Source organism: Siniperca chuatsi, linkage group LG20 (assembly GCF_020085105.1).
Source record: "Siniperca chuatsi isolate FFG_IHB_CAS linkage group LG20, ASM2008510v1, whole genome shotgun sequence".
In the NCBI taxonomy this organism is placed as follows: Eukaryota; Metazoa; Chordata; class Actinopteri; order Centrarchiformes; family Sinipercidae; genus Siniperca; species Siniperca chuatsi.
Genome location: NC_058061.1, coordinates 21,343,019 through 21,360,059, shown reverse-complemented (window position 1 = coordinate 21,360,059; position 17,041 = coordinate 21,343,019). Strand labels below are relative to the sequence as shown.

General features: G+C 40.0%; 1 protein-coding gene across 8 annotated transcripts in view; it reads left to right on the top strand.

Moving 5' to 3' along the window:
• The first annotated feature begins 12,942 nt into the window (after positions 1-12,942).
• The window catches only part of myocd (myocardin), a 126,453-nt gene continuing 122,354 nt past the window's right edge, over positions 12,943-17,041 (top strand). For 2 of the 8 annotated variants that reach the window (XM_044177530.1, XM_044177527.1), the window contains exons 1-2: positions 12,945-13,026; positions 13,312-13,395. The gene's annotated coding sequence lies outside the window, so the exon portion shown is untranslated. Of the gene's footprint in view, positions 13,027-13,311; positions 13,396-17,041 lie in introns of all 8 variants that reach the window. The other 6 variants (XM_044177533.1, XM_044177532.1, XM_044177535.1 and 3 more) reach the window with 4 other exon arrangements.

The following is a 17,041-nucleotide window of genomic DNA, read 5'->3' as shown; positions in this document are numbered from 1 at the left end:
GTTTTGTGTTACTACAGAATTTGACTGAAACTTACAAAAATCAAAAGACTAAAAGTAATATACATTCACCAAAATCAACACTGATATGAGGTATAATGTGTTAACTGTGAATATTTCTTTTCTATGTCATCAACAAATATTCCAAATTTGATTATTACTAGTCAAAAGTGCAGCAAGCAGCAAGGTCATGTAGACTTCTTGGCTTAGGTGAGTGTCGGGGGCCAGGTCTGAGGCCCCAGTCAGCTCAAGAACCAGAGGAGGGTTGTTTATAGAAGCAGAGACGTTCAGGAGGAACGTATCTTCTGGGCTGATCCCAGGAGCCGGACCTAATTAGAAACAACTGGTCAAAATTCACTTCAACGGCTACAAAGATTTCTCTTTTTATGTTGCTTGGCTGGTCCTGCGCATTCATCAGCTGCACCTCGAGGCTCATCTCCATCTCTTAAGACTCCCCTGGCTGCGCGGTGTTTGTGGATTTCATGGATGGTAAAAAGAAATTTGAGGCCCGCCACCTAACTCCCCAGTGTTATCTCTCCTCTCTCACACACATGCGCACGCACACAGGTCTTGTCTTGAAACAACAGGCTACAATCACACTTGTCAGGTCAAATCTGTTTCCAATTGGCCCCGGACTTTCATGTGTTTAGACCTCGCCCTGTTGCTTTTGAGACACATTACATCATGGACCTGGTTTACTGTAGCTGCACTGTAGGTGCCTCGCAGCATTTTAATCTCTCACCCCGCTCATGTTTGGAGTTGAGTCAGTTATCATTAGCGATGAGATCACAGAGGGATGACGCTTTGGAGCAAGAAGTGCCACTACCAAGTTGTTCGAATCCAACTATGCAATGCTGACCTGGTGCACAGCATGCTTTCTACCACAATGCAACATCCATACAGTGATTACATGTCTGGCAATATTGCGTTTTGGCAAACATGAACACAAACGTGAACCCCTCCAAGCTTTCAAGTCAATCTAATCCTGTCATCAGACGATCTCATGAGGGAGTTCCTCATTCAATTGGCATCCGCATGTTCTCTTTCAGACGAGCTCTGGCAGAGGCAGTCGCTCATATTTGAACCAGGTGATGGAGTTTCATGTCAATATTTCTCATAATATAGACTAAATAATCACGGAGCGCACTTATCATTGCATTTTTGGTACAATTTCTACTCTACGGATGGTGTTATGCTAAAAAATAAGCTTTATTTTCTCACCTGACACTTTTAACCGGGAGATGTCTGTGGAAATATACTGATAGTGAGAATGAGAAAATTTGAGAAAGGGCTGTTGTGAAATTGATGTGGAGATGTACTGTGAGCGTGAAGGATGAGATTGCATAAGATACATATACAGCACATAACAGAGCAGGCCTGTGCAGATCCTCAAGCTGGGCACTTGCTGGATATTTGACTCATGAAAGAAAACAAATCAAGCCTCAGCTGAAAATAAACTCTTCACTATTGGCTACTGAACTGGTTTGACATTGTTGTAACCATAATCCCCGGAATTCACACCATACACCAACCCTGTCTCCAACGAAATACTAATTTCGTTTAGAGGAAACGTCCTTGTTGCCTGGATTACCTTCATGGGCAACGCTTTGTCCAATCCAAGACGTGTGACATTAGTCATAGATTGCAGGTTGTGGTAGATGGTTGGGCATGCAAATCACAGGACTGTTACATTTAGGATACTAAAACACTTGGTCAAGGCTGCGCTGATCAATATTTTGGATCAAATTTCTATGTGTACTGAGAAAGGTGTTGGAGATCACTCAAAATCTAGTAGCTTTGGACGAAAGCATCTGCCAAATGAAAACATGTAAATGTAAAATCCTTTGTAGATGTTTGCTGGAGTAGTGTGTTTAATGGTATACTAGTATATAGTGAGCTTTCAGACACAAAGAGCAGGTCTGAGAAGGCACCCAGAACAATGGCAGGGTAGGGTGATTATACAGTGGGCCAATAGGTCAAGAGAGTGCTGAAATCAAAGAGTTAAAAAAGGAGGGGGTAGGAGGCTGCCTTTCAACATTACTTTATTATCATGAGGTGAAGAATTGTTAAAATTAGGTCCAAAACCTTTTTATCAGTAACAACAGGATACATCAAAGATAATATGCTTGTTTTGCAGTCTACATTGGTTTAAATGTGAATTCTTCATCAAAGGTATCTCTCGTAGTGATGAACCCACTGAGAATTATCACCAACTCTTCAGCTCTACAGAGATTTGTAGTTTCTCATCAACTTAAAGCTTGTGATGAACCATATGTAAGCTTTTTGTATTTTATCGTTTTGTATCTATGTCTGGCTGCTAAAACCAATTGCCCTTCGGGGACAAATCAAAGTTGAGTTGCCTACACCATCAAAATGCAAAATGGACTTTAATTGCCAAGAGCAGATATTAAAGTGAAAAACAAAGGAGATATGTTGACAGTGAACATTTTGCATATGTTCAGTATAAATATTTTGCGTTGGCAATGGAGTTCAGTAAAAACATTGCCTCCTTACCTACACTGTATATGTACATAATTTTTAGGAGCTAGGGTTGTGTATACACATGGTACAGGGGAAATTTGGTTTCAATCTGAGCTGCCAGTGCTAAGAATTCCAAGTTCTTCTTTGCCACAGCACATGCAGTTCTGTTGTTGTACTCCCCATACACACGTCACTGTCAGCCTATGTTGTTGGCTAATATCCTGCATGGTGGATTTAGTCTGTTTTCACATTCCTCCGTCTGTGTTTGGGACAGAAAAAGGTTCTAGGAAGTTGTTATAGCTGTGAGGCTTTTAAAGGCAAGTCAACCTAAACAGGGGTCCCTTTAAATACGGTATCAGCTGTGTGTGGACCAGAGAGGGAGTGTGTGTAGGGGGGAGAACGGGGTAATGGTGTTTGGGGGGAGGCTGAAGAGGCTACACTCGTCAGTTTAAGGAGAATGAGTAATATATTCACGTTGCGATGATTCATAGCTCTCTGTCTCCAACTGGACTGCACAAAAAGAATCACAATGAAAAATGATATAATTCGTGACCTTCATCATAATCACGTAACACATTGAGGGCTTAGCTGTAAGCTTTAACCCGGTGTTCCAGGCCGAGGGGAGCTTTCCCAGACAAATGGTATCAATTTGTTTCCAGTCATTAGAACACATTGTTGACTGGGATGACATACTGTAGAGCCAAGCTATCTGGGACCCCTGTCTTAAATCAAATGACCAGCTTTCCCACAAAAGGATGTACTCGGCCTTTGCCACTGGAAGAAAAGACTCATTTCAGACTGGGAGTTTAATGGTTTAGACAACTGCGGGTAGTTTGCAGGGATGATTGAAAAGGTCCCGGCTGCTCCGTTCTTTTTTTTTCAGATTTCCCCCTCCTCTTTTATGGGGGAAAGAATGAAAAACAAAACAACACATTCTCTCCCTTCCTCCCACTCTCCTTCGCTAGCATGCACACCCCCAGAGAGAGCCCACAGAGGCGTCCAACAGAAACACCAAACAGAAATAGAGCTGCTATTTCGGTCTGAACTGGCTGTTATTTTTAGAAAAAGTGACATGGTCTACGTTGAATTACAACATCATAAGGTCACTCTATACCCCCTTTTTTTCAGCCCTCTAGCCTCCAGCTTATGACTCACCACGAAGTATGTGGTGACGTTACCCCATACTATCCACAGCCATGTTCTGATCAAAAATTTGATATTCGGCTCATTGACCTGATTCAATCAAAGGGGGGAACTCTTACTATCCAGAAAAATCTGCTTCTTGTTTAAACAGATGGTTTGATATTACCGTCATACAGGTAAAACCGAGCAGTCTGATCAGGATGCTTAATATGTTTAGTTCAGATTGGTTTGTTTTATGTTTGCCCATCATGGATCAGTTCCATGACTTTCCCTCTGCTTTTGACAGCACGTCATTAACATTTGTGTGCTGCATGTGAATGAAATACAGTGCAAACATGTAACAGGATAATGCGGCTGTTGGTATGCCAGGCTGAGAACATGCAGAAAACACATGCTTCCAATTTCTTACTCACTTCAGTGTTCCATCCAACCAGTGATGTAGTTTGAAATGAAAAGGTGGGTAATCTCCCAGCCTTGGTCGGTGATCACCACGAGGCAAAGCATCGCTAATAAACAACGGGACGACCAAAGAATCATGACCGTGTTCATTTAATAAGGAATATAGCACATCGCTAAGATCCTAGTTTACAAAATGTTTTCAGAGGAAATCATAAAACTTTACAAATAATGAAAGATGGATAAAAAGGATGGATTAAAAGGAGATCAAATTGTTAAAAAAATGTATGTAAAAAAAGGCAAGACTATAAAATGTGTTTGAAGAAGTGGCTATAAAAGATGATCATGAATTCCCCACTTAAAGTTCCTCTGGCAGCAACTTCTATAGTCTACAGGCCGTCATTCTTCTGTCTGGAGTAAAGGAAACTAAGAGATTTGAAATATATCTAGAGGCAGAAGTGCTTGTCATTGTTGTTCAGGAAAAAGTTTTCCTGGAGTTTTCCAAAATGTTGCACAAAAATGTTGTATAGACATTCATGGTTCTCAGATGATGTATCCTAATAAGTTTGTTTACTGCTAATTACCAAATGTTAGCATGCTAACAGGCTGAAACTAAGATAGTGAACATGGTAAACATTAATCCAGATAAATATCAGCATGTTAGCATAGTTGCTGAGAGCCTTTTAGCATGCCTATGTTAGCATTTAGCTCAAAGCACCACTGTGCCTAAGCTAGCATGACTGTAGATTCTTTGTCTTGTTTAATTCTATGTGGGAACCAAAAGTAAGAGGTTTTCATATGAGGGATATACAGGAGGTAGACATTTTAACATGAATGTGCAACTCAGTCCAACAATACCACACAGAGCTCAATCAACCCCTCCCCAACGCAGTGTTGATAAAAACAGAAAAGTTTCAGTTACATAGGATTTATTGCAGGGGTATTGCATTGGCTTGCTTTGAATTATACAGAGCTTGATGTAATTGTGTCCCAGTCCCTGTATGGTCTTTTTGTTTGGTCCAAAATAGATAATGTTTCTTATGCTTTAGACAAATTGATTTGTATGACAAAGAAATCACACAGGTATATAATTTAATCTAAAAATATACTTTCTGCTTTCGGCGAAGCCACAAGGGTCAGAGTGGCGTACATTTGATCTGTTTATGGTCTTGAGAGTGGAACCCATACAATACACTATGCGTGCTAGTACACTATAGTATACTACAGTTTATGTTTACAACAATGGAACCGTTGAGACACAAGGGAATGAGAATATTCCTCTATCTGGACGATGTAGGAGAAACAAAGAAAGCCTATATACTTTCTTTTAAATATGTGTTCCCATGTGCATAATGACTATTCTCCATATCCAGGACTCTAAAGGTGGTTTGCAGATGGCATGAATTCTATAAAGGGATAACAGAGCAGAATCAGAAAAAAAGGCCCTCAACATTAAGCAAAATGTGAAGCTAGCCATGGCCCATTGACAGCCCACTTAACAAACCTCAGGTTTGTGATCAACTAGAAAAATTGAACTTTGCTGTCTGCCAGACTGTCAAAACCTAGACAGCAGGAGGACATAGTGGCTGCGCTGAAAGTGATGCGTCTCATGGCGGTGGCACCCCCAGGGGTCCTGCTGGGCTGCTTGCACATGGTGGTTCGGCAGCCTGAAACTAGACTCACAACGTCCCAAGCATCACCTGCTGACCATTGCCCCAACATCGAGCAGAATTTGGACCACTAGAGCATCCTCCAGGCTGTGATAGAGGGAACGCCCTTGGGATGGATGGCATCATATGTGTCCATGTTCAGACACTGCACAAATATGAAAAGCTGAAAAAGAGATGAAAGAGTGAAAATATATTTGATTTAAAATGAGATGAAATACATCTAAGATGAAGAAACTTCATAGTAATAGCTGCTGTTTTGTTAGGACACTGGCGTAAATGCAGCTTTAAATTTCAAGATTTCTGACAACACTTGAAGCCACTGCACCATGCTGTCTCATGATAAGCCTTACAGCGCATTTCATTTAAGGAGTCCAACTTAGTAAGACATTGTTTGGCCTTTATCTCGTGAATAACATTACTATAAAAAGTCATTTCTTTTGCTGTTGTTGACCCATGTGACCAGTATATATGGAAAACAACGTGACTTTGTGTTTTGGTTGCACGGAGCTGAGGATCAGAAAAACATTTTTTAAAATTGAATTGACAAGTAAAGTCAACAGTGCAATCTGACAGTAATCGCTAAACTTATCAAATGACATCTTAACCAATTTGTATCAGGTCACTCATTCTTGGGTCTCATCCCATGTAGACTACTGCCCCTGTAAACTATAGCTGTCATTCCTATTATTATTAATTTATTAATATTAATGTTACCACTACAATTACATTATTAGTATTTTAAAAATTTCCCTCTCTCTCTCTCTCTCTCTCTCTCCTCTCTCCCTCTCTCCTCTCTCCCTCTCTCTCTCTCCTCTCTCCCTCTCTCAACCTCTCTCTCTCCCTCTCTCTCCTCTCTCTCTCCTCTCAAAACCTAACACGACAGCGGCGGATGGCCGCCCACCATTGACTCTGGTTCTGCCCGAGGTTTCTGCCTCTTAAAAGAAGTTTTTCCTTGCCACTGTGGCCAAATGCTTGCTCATGGTGGGATTTGTTGGGTCTCTGTAAATAATATTATAATGAGTACAGTCTAGACCTGCTCTATAGGAAAGTGCAATGAGATAACTTCTGTTATGAATTGGCGCTATATAAATAAAATTTAATTTAATTGAATTAAACTCATAGTAAATTACAATGCACCAGCTAGGATTCTAATTTCTGCCAAACAATTACTTTCTGTCTGCTAAATTTAGGGGACTATGTAGAAAAAAGACTGCAATTCCTGCACTGTAAATCTGATGTGGATGCAAACTCCCTCAAATCAAAGACAAAAACAAAAAGTTTACCAATATCTTAATACTTTCTGATTAGATTGTGGACACCACAGTGAGGTCACATTTTGCTGTAGGAGGGCAGCTCTGAGGACGCAACAAAATGATTGACTGAACGTTATGAACGTGATGTTAATCAGCACAAACTGCTTGATCCTGCTTAGTTAAACCAAGTTTACTGAGAAATTCTGATACAGCAACAGTGCTAACCACTTAGCCACTGCACCATGCTGTCTCATGATAAGACGTACAGCGCATTTCATTTACGGAGTGACAAAGAGGAAAGCTCCCACAAAATACTTTCCTCCACTTTCAACACAGTCCACGTTCCCTCTTCTGAATCACAGCCTTTAAGAGATGATGTGATATCAGAGAAGAAACGGACAGGGTGCAGCTTAAAGTTCTGAAGAATGGCCTTGATGACCATCTTCTCGCCCACGTGCACCACGGCTATTCCAACATGGTGGGTGGCGCTTCGTCCAACTTGGTAAGACATTGTTTGGCCTTTATCTCATGAATAACATTACTATAAAAAGTCATCTCTTTTGCTGTTGTTGACCCATGTGACCAGTATATATGGAAAACATATAATGCCACTGGAATGAGACATAATACATGCTCCCTTCAAGTGTTGTCAGAAATCTTGAAATTTAAAGCTGCATTTACGCCAGTGTCCTAACAAAACTGCAGCTATGTCTATGAATTTTCTTCATCCTTGATGTATTTCGTCTCATTTTAAATCAAATATATTTTCACGCTTTCATCTCTTTTTCATCTTTTCATATTTGTGCAGTCTGTAAGTGCACAATGTGCAAGCAGCCCAGCAGGACCCCTGGGGATGCCACCACCATGAGACCCATGAGATGCGAGCAGACGGACAGAGCTGTGAATGTGCACTGTTTAGTAATTTCTAACAACATTTTCTTGTGTGATTCAGCTTTCAAGTGACTTTGTGTTTTGGTTGGATGGAGCTGAGGGTGATACACCTACAGACAACCATCGGATATTCTTAAATTAGAGAGCTCACTCTGGTGCTTCTTTTTTCTTTAAACTTATTTACAGCATATATAATGTAAAACCTTTAGACTATTGCTATTTAGTCACAAAAAACCCTCTTTAATCTCTTCCTCTTTTTATTTTTATTTAATTTCTTCTGTCTAATTTTTCTTTAGTGTCATTTATCTTTCAAAACAAGCAAAACAAATATTAGTCTCTTTACATATGGGAGATACTCCAGATGAAGATAATGTTACTTATGCTTTAGACAAATTGGTTTGTATGACAAAGAAATCACACAGGTATATAATTTAAGTTAGAAATATACTTTAGGCGAAGCCACAAGGGTCAGAGTGGCGTACATTTGATCTGTTTATGGTCTTGAGAGTGGAACCCATACAGTACACTATGCGTGCTAGTACACTATAGTATACTACAGTTTATGTTAACAATGGAACCGTTGAGACACAAGGGAATGAGAATATTCCTCTATCTGGACAATGTGGGAGAAAAAAGAAAGCCTATATACTTTCTTTTAAATATGTGTTCCCATGTGCATAATGACTATTCTGCATATTCTGCATAAAGCAGGTTTGCGGATGGCATGAATTCTATAAAGGGAAAAAAAGGCCCTCAACATTAAGCAAAATGTGAAGCTAGCCATGGCCCATTGACAGCCCACTTAACAGACCTCAGGTTTGTGATCAACTAGAAAAATTGAACTTTGCTGTCTGCCAGACTGTCAAAACCTAGACAGATGGACACAGGATGCAGCAGGAGGACATAGTGGCTGCGCTGAAAGTGATGCGTCTCATAGCGGTGGCACCCCCAGGGGTCCTGCTGGGCTGCTTGCACATGGTGGTTCGGCAGCCTGAAACTAGACTCACAACGTCCCAAGCATCACCTGCTGACCATTGCCCCAACATCGAGCAGAATTTGGACCACTAGAGGATCCTCCAGGCTGTGATAGAGGGAACGCCCTTGGGATGGATGGCATCATATGTGTCCATGTTCACATATGGAAAGCTGAAAAAGAGATGAAAGAGTGAAAATATATTTGATTTAAAATGAGACGAAATACATCAAGGATGAAGAAAACTCATAGACATAGCTGCAGTTTTGTTAGGACACTGGCGTAAATTCAGCTTTGAATTTCAAGATTTCTGACAACACTTGAAGGGAGCATGTATTATGTCTCATTCCAGTGGCATTATATGTTTTCCATATATACTGGTCACATGGGTCAACAACAGCAAAAGAAATGACTTTTTATAGTAATGTTATTCACGAGATGAAGGCCAAACAATGTCTTACCAAGTTGGACGAAGCGCCACCCACCATGTTGGAATAGCTGTGGTGCACGTGGGCGAGAAGATGGTCATCAAGGCCATTCTTCAGAACTTTAAGCTGCACCCCGTCCGTTTCTTCTCTGATATCACATCATCTCTTAAAGGCTGTGATTCAGAAGAGGGAACGTGGACTGTGTTGAAAGTGGAGGAAAGTATTTTGTGGGAGCTTTCCCCTTTGTCACTCCGTAAATGAAATGCGCTGTACGTCTTATCATGAGACAGCATGGTGCAGTGGCTAAGTGGTTAGCACTGTTGCTGTATCAGAATTTCTCAGTAAACTTGGTTTAACTAAGCAGGATCAAGCAGTTTGTGCTGATTAACATCACGTTCATAACGTTCAGTCAATCATTTTGTTGCGTCCTCAGAGCTGCCCTCCTACAGCAAAATTTGACCTCACTGTGGTGTCCACAATCTAATCAGAAAGTATTAAGATATTGGTAAACTTTTTGTTTTTGTCTTTGATTTGAGGGAGTTTGCATCCACATCAGATTTACAGTGCAGGAATTGCAGTCTTTTTTCTACATAGTCCCCTAAATTTAGCAGACAGAAAGTAATTGTTTGGCAGAAATTAGAATCCTAGCTGGTGCATTGTAATTTACTTTGAGTTTACAGAAGCAGTAGTCTACATGGGATGAGACCCAAGAATGAGTGACCTGATACAAATTGGTTAAGATGTCATTTGATAAGTTTAGCGATTACTGTCAGATTGCACTGTTGACTTTACTTGTCATTAAAATAAAAATAAATGTTTTTCTGACCCTCAGCTCCGTGCAACCAAAACACAAAGTCACGTTGTTTTCCATATATACTGGTCACATGGGTCAACAACAGCAAAAGAAATGACTTTTTATAGTAATGTTATTCACGAGATAAAGGCCAAACAATGTCTTACTAAGTTGGAAGAAGCGCCACCCACCATGTTGGAATAGCCGTGGTGCACGTGGGCGAGGAGCTGGTCATCAAGGCCATTCTTCAGAACTTGATGCTGATTCAAGCTGCAGTCCTTCCACCCGTGACAAAGTCAAGTACAGTGCTGCCTTCAAGCCATCTTCCCAGCAGTCAAAAATATGTGTTACATGCTTTTGAAAAAATAAGAGTGGGCCCGGTGACAAAAGTTGTTTGCTTTATTTTATACAGGGCATAAAAATGATATATGTTGCAGCACACCTGTCACAGAACATACAAAAATAGATGGGTGACAAATGAAATGAAAAAGATGAAAACATTTGGGGAAAAACTTAACGAATGCCAGTGATGGAACGTCAAAGTACTCAAGTACTGTGCTCAAGTTATGAGGTACTTGTACTTTATTTGTGTATTTCCATTTTGTGCTACTTTTACACTGCTACTACAGTACGTTTCAGAGGGAAATATTGTACTTTTTACTCCTTCAGTGGACAGCTACAGTTACAAGTTACTTTACAGATAAACATTTTACACATGAAACATCATTTTATGTAATATGATTCATTGTTATAGGTTTAATTACCCAATAATATATGAAGTAGTTCAAATTAGCTCATCTTTGACCACCAGCAACATCAAAATGCTGCTGATACATTAATGCATCAGTAGCGATAATCTAACATTATAATAATATAAAATTCATAGGGGGCCTTTTTCTGCATAGTCGTTGATCCTTTCAGCATATTTTGCTAACTATACTGTACTTGTCTTGGAGTGTTTTACATTCAGGAAAGCGTCTGAGTATTTTGTCCACTACTGATGAATACAGACGCCTCCTGGCGGGCATGAGGGCTCACTGAATGGTTTGATGGGGATGAAAACGATGTGAATCAAATGCTATGGCCCTCACAGTCGCCAGATCTCAACCCAGCTGAACACCTATGCGAAATTTTGGAGCGAATCATTGTATGTATTCTGCTCTGCACCACTATTTAAACCTTAGCGTGTGATGATCGTCATTGTAGTAGGCCACATGCCTATGTTTGCAATATTTTCTACCGGCCATATACCACTAAATACTTCCACCCTGAAGTAGTGTTTGTCCACAGGTGTTTGTTAGCTTCACTGTGTGCCTCTAATGTGAAATACTTTGGGTAAAAGATGAGTATAAACATATGATGCACTGTTCAGAAGGAGAATACATGAGGCCAACAGTCTTGTAAGCACACGCTATTCTTGGTTTTGAGAAACCAAATATGCTGGAACCAGATTAGTGGTAGTAGGTTACTGCCTGGTGCTTCCAGAGCTCGAGTTATCTAGAAAGAGAAAAATAGTGAAATCCACTTGTAATGTGGAAGATAAATCGTATCGTATCTACTGATGATTAGATGGAGCGGTTAAACCCAGCAGAGTAGTGAATACAGCAGTGTCCAGGCACTCTCGACAGCTGTGGTAACTTCAAGGACCCCATTTACACTATAGCCATCACATGCATCTTAAGCGGTTTGTATAGCTATCTGATATTTAAAGAGTTAAGAGGTGGTTTGAGAAGTATTCCAGCCAGATGTTAAAAAGGGGTAAACACATTAGTCTCTCCAAGACGCAGACATAATCTTTTGTCCTCCCAAGTGTAAGTATGTAATAGGAAGGAGGGAATTTTGGAAGATGGATGCCCACTTCTTTGGCTAACTCAGACAGACTCTTTGGAACTTTGGAAGTCATTTTTACACAGAACAAGGACTGTGGATTCTGACCCCCATCACTTACAATGAAATTGCGTTTGCTCTTTGCGACCAGTATGGAAAGGAAAGTAGTCTCATATTCAGTAATGAAACATGGCGGACCTTCCCGCAGTTGCTTGTATCACAAAGTGAATAAAAGAATGTAAACACTGTGGGGAATATACTGTAAAGCACACAATACGGCCTGATCATGTGTAATGCATCTGTGTGGCGTTGCTGTAGTTCTATCAACAGATGGCGGGACAAGAAACCCGTTGACCCCTTCCGTCAAATATAAATCCATCTTGAAAATACTAAACTGTACATGGTTTTCTTCTTCTGCCGTTTTTAGCAGTTACCAAACAGCATCAGGTGCATTACCACCCCCCTCTGGACTCCGGAGTAGAGCCCACCCTGATTTACCTTCAGCCCAGGAAAAAAGACCGATACAACTGGCTCAGTGATCTGGCTAACGGTGCATAGAAGTGGAAGTTGTAAACGAAAGTATATTCACTCACATCTGGATTTTTTCCCCCAGTAACTTTAAATGAGAAGTATAAATGAAGTCTAAGACACACCTGGGTATACTTTTTCTTGGGGGGGGGGCATTTAATAAAGATGACATGAGGGGAGAGAGAGATTGGCGTGACTCAGTGGGGGTTGCAACCCCTAGGCCACCAAGGAGCCCCACATTAGAATTATTAACTTAATATTGTACAGGGATATGAATGACCAGGTTACTCTATGTTCCATGTAAAAGTCATATCCCAAATATGATAAAAAACCAGTAACTTTCTCAATGATAAAATGTTGTTCTAGTTGCCACGTGATCATGTCTCTACTTTCCTTATGGGTGTGTCATTATCAATATTCCAAGAGACATTCAGCTATTTCCAGTGACACTAGCAGCAGGAAGGAAGTCACTGTCAGCTCTGCATTATGCAAACCAGTGTGGTGGCAGGCCGTGTGCTTTGCATGCTCTACATTTGGTGGATATGAGAGCAGGCAGCAGCGGGTGTGAGGACACTCAGCTCTCGCCTCTGGGTAATTACTGTACAGGAAATTGGACGTAAAATGTTTGAATAATAACGTATCTGAGGTGAGTTATGGACAGAGCCTACAGTAGTGAAGTAAATTAAAACAAGTGAATCCAATTAGTGTTTATGGAAAGCAGCTGCCCGAGCAGCATATGTTGGTGAGTGAAACTATGGGACTAACGTTGAGGTTTAGAGCTCTGCTTGTCTGTATAACACAACGGCTATTTGACTCTTTCATCTGTGCATGAATGCAGATTGACAAGCCAAGACTTGAAAAACCTCATGCCGCGCGTTGTGTTTGATAGAAATTGCAGAAGAACTGAAGTCGATTGTCTTTCTTTTTTTAGTGTTGGTTAACTCACGCTCCATGCGGGTATTCTGATGTCATAACAACACGATAACTCGCCTCTATGGATTTACAGAAAAACAAGGTTAGTGTTTGCTTACAGTCGTGTACAAACCCTCTTATCCGTGTGTTTATTTACGTACACTGAATCAATTCATCTGTGATACAGCCAACAGTCATGTACTGGATAAGCTTTCGTTTCAAAACATTTGGATTTAATTATCATGGGGATATGATATCCAAACAATCTGGTTTCTTCCATTAATAACATGATTGCGGCATGGCAGTGCGAGCTAAGGCCGCAACGTTTTCATATATTTTTGTGGATTTGGAGCTTGTTTACTTACTATTATGGGCATACAGGCAAAACCCAATTTAGAGTAATGATACAGTTTACTTTTTGGAGTTTTAAAAGATCTCTGTGAGGAAGTGTCCTGGTTCCACAGCCTGCAGTATCCCGACTGAAAAACAAACATTACCCGTGTGACTTTTTCAGAATAAAATACTTCTCACTTGCTTTGGCCTTTTGCAGGTCAGCGCAGTCAACATGAGGAAAAGGAAACGGGCCAAAGCTTTTGTATAACTGATAACTGAAGCACTATACATTAAGGAAATGTAAGCAGTGTGTTACTTTACAGATAAAGCACTACAGAGCAAGATGTTCTATTTATAGGCATTAACCATGCTGCAAAGTCTGAGGTACAGGCTCTTGAGAAGTGTTTTTCTCCTTCTCCAGAGTTTTGGACAGCAGGGCTGCAATCATATTTCATTCATTTGATTATTGTTGAAATAAGCTAAAGACATTTTAGTTTTCGTCATTGTAATTTTAGTCAAATTTTTGTCGTGCATTTTCAGTGTTTTGAATCCAAGCTTTCTGAGGCTACAGCAATTGCCATCTTTCATGGCAATGGTTACCATGGTTATAGGTGTTCTCCTCGTCTATTGTGAGGTTTGTGAAGAGTATTGCCGTCATTACTGGTGCACTCACTCGCATTTACCTCCAAATAAAGTGGTAGCTAATCTGGCAAAACTGCTGGCTTGTTTACAACCTGTCTGATGGTCTGACCGCCGGTTGGTCCTACGTTTAGCAATGTTGGCCGCACTCCCAGATCTCTGCAATCACATTGGTGTAACTTTAGTTTTCCTTGAATGCAATAATATGCTTTTAGTGAACACAGAGGGGAAGATTGGTCGAGAGCTTCTATTAATCCTGCATCAATTCCTAGCGATATCTAAACATGAAAGATAGCAACTTAATGTTAGCTACCTTTTTACAAATGTTGCCATGCTGGCCTGCATGTTCTCATGGTTTATGCCAGCTGTTTTGTTGCTGCGTCTATTCATGGGATTTTGCATGAATTTAGTCCATAAATCTGTTACTTTTTCCTTTCCAGTATCGGTAGCTAACGTTTCTGGCAGAGACATCCGCCTACAGTTGAAGTGAGGCTTGGGTGTGAACCGAATGATGTCTCTTGGTTTCATTCAACACATCAATAGGCCTGTTCCTTACAAGCAAAATGACGCTTGGTTGTAACTCTCCTTTTGCTAATGCAATCCAACGAACATGTGCGCATTAAAGTTTGGTTGTGTCCTATCCTCTCTAAGTAGGTGCGGAGGCTGGAGAGAGTTCAATAAATAGTTGCCTTTGTAATTTATTGGTAATGAATGATGCTGTAAACTATTCACATTTTGTGTGTTGACCCTGATGTCAAGTCAACATGCTTAGTCACATGGTTTGACATTAAAAGCTGTGCAAAATTCAAGTTGAGTAAATGTGTGTACATTTTCTCTTATGTCATTTAGTTGTTATGATATGAGGCTAATGTAAGTTCATAGCTGGCTGCCACCGAAAACACAGATTTCACTGTTCAGTAATAAGCTATCATATTTGACAGCTTCATAGAAATTCCTTTTGTAACTAAATTTTCTAGGCAAACCTAAATTCTAAATATATATATATATATATATATATATATATATATATATATATATATATATATATATATATATATATATATAATCTATCATCATAAAGTACTAAAGGGGATAAAATAATTAATTTGTCTGTCTTTCACATGCTTAAGTCTTTTATTCATCACAAAAAGTAATACATTTCATCATAGCTTTCATTTTCAAGGGTCATTTTTTAAATTTAGTTTTCATCTTGAGTCTTAAGGTTGTGTTATTTTTGTCATAGTTTTCGTTGATTAAATTAGCACCAGTTGGGAGTATATGAGCTGTGCTTAGAGTGCGAACAAGCACAAGTATGTGTGTATTTGTGTGTTTGCTTAGATGAGATTTCAGTAGGACTCCCAATGGCTGAACAATTCTGTTGGGGGTTTGTCTTTTTGACTTAGTGCCTGTGAATTCCTCTAAGTTGAAGTAACAATATTGTTATGCTTCACATTTCTCTTCTCAGTTCCAGAGGAGATTTGGGAGACACTTGATTTAGGGCCAACATCTCCGAGCTAATTCTTCAGAAGCTTTTATATTCAAGATATATCTGAGAAAAGGCCACTAGCTGCATGTGTTAGCTTCTTCTTTTCTCTCATGTTGTGACCTACTGTAGATAAAAGCATGCAGCAGTCACAGTGTCGAGTTTTAATAGGAGGCGGATCATACAAACGGCAGGAGACAAATCATTTAAATGGGCTGGGTATACTGTCAGTTGCTAGGGCTTAGGTTGAGTGCTGTGCTCGTATTTCAAAGAGCTCTCTTCTCTAAACTGGTTTTGATAATCAGTATCTACTCGATGACCTGCCATTTAAGGGCTATACCACTTTAGTCCACAGTTTGGCCTGTTGGTACCTTAACCTGCTAATTAACCTGCTAATTTTGGCGTCTTGTTAATTTCACTGTTGATTATTAATGGTGCCCTTACATTAAGGGTTGTATTTTGACCTACTGGTGTAAAGCCTCAGCTGCTATGTGCCAAAAAGCCCTATAGTGTGTCCTGTTATCTCCCTCCGATAACGCTCTCTTTGGTTTCCCTCAAGACACACTCATATTCACTTAACACGCACATGTGTTGATGTTACCTCCCTTTTTCTTCTAAGTCCTGTGCATTAGTCTGGCAGTGTGTTGCTCACTGTAGGCTGTATATCGAGGTATAGATGAGCATTATCTGACGGCTGGTTCAGTAGGATTAGGGGCATGCAAACAACATGGTGTGGTTAGTCAAACTGTAGTCAGTATTATGATGTCTAGACTGTGAGCATGATATGAATACGCTGCATGTCCAAACTGCTCATTAAAACAAGAATTGTGTATGAATTTGACTGAATTGAATTTTGTCATTCAATATCATTGAGCCAAAAATTCAATTTTCCACTGTGATGTTTTTTTTTGTTTTTTACATACAAAGTGAACAAACTGGTATGCAGATCATTATGTTAAAAGTGATAATTCACATAATTTTGACTCTATACAGGACTCTATATTAAGCTATATATCATAGTCTTTCAACTTGTATCTTAAAGGGCCAGTTCACCAAAATTACAAAAAAAACCCAACAACATAATTTTCTCACCTCCCTGTGGTGGTATCTAGCCATGCAGACAGTTTTGGTTTTAGTTGCCCAGGTTTTGAGGTATCTGTCTCTGAGAATTCTGGCTCCACTCCAATACACTCCAATACTCCTTGAGACTGTACTTGGGCACAGTGGTGCTTTAAGCTAATTGCTAACATCAGCATGCTAACATGCTCAAAATTACTATGTTTAGCAGATGATG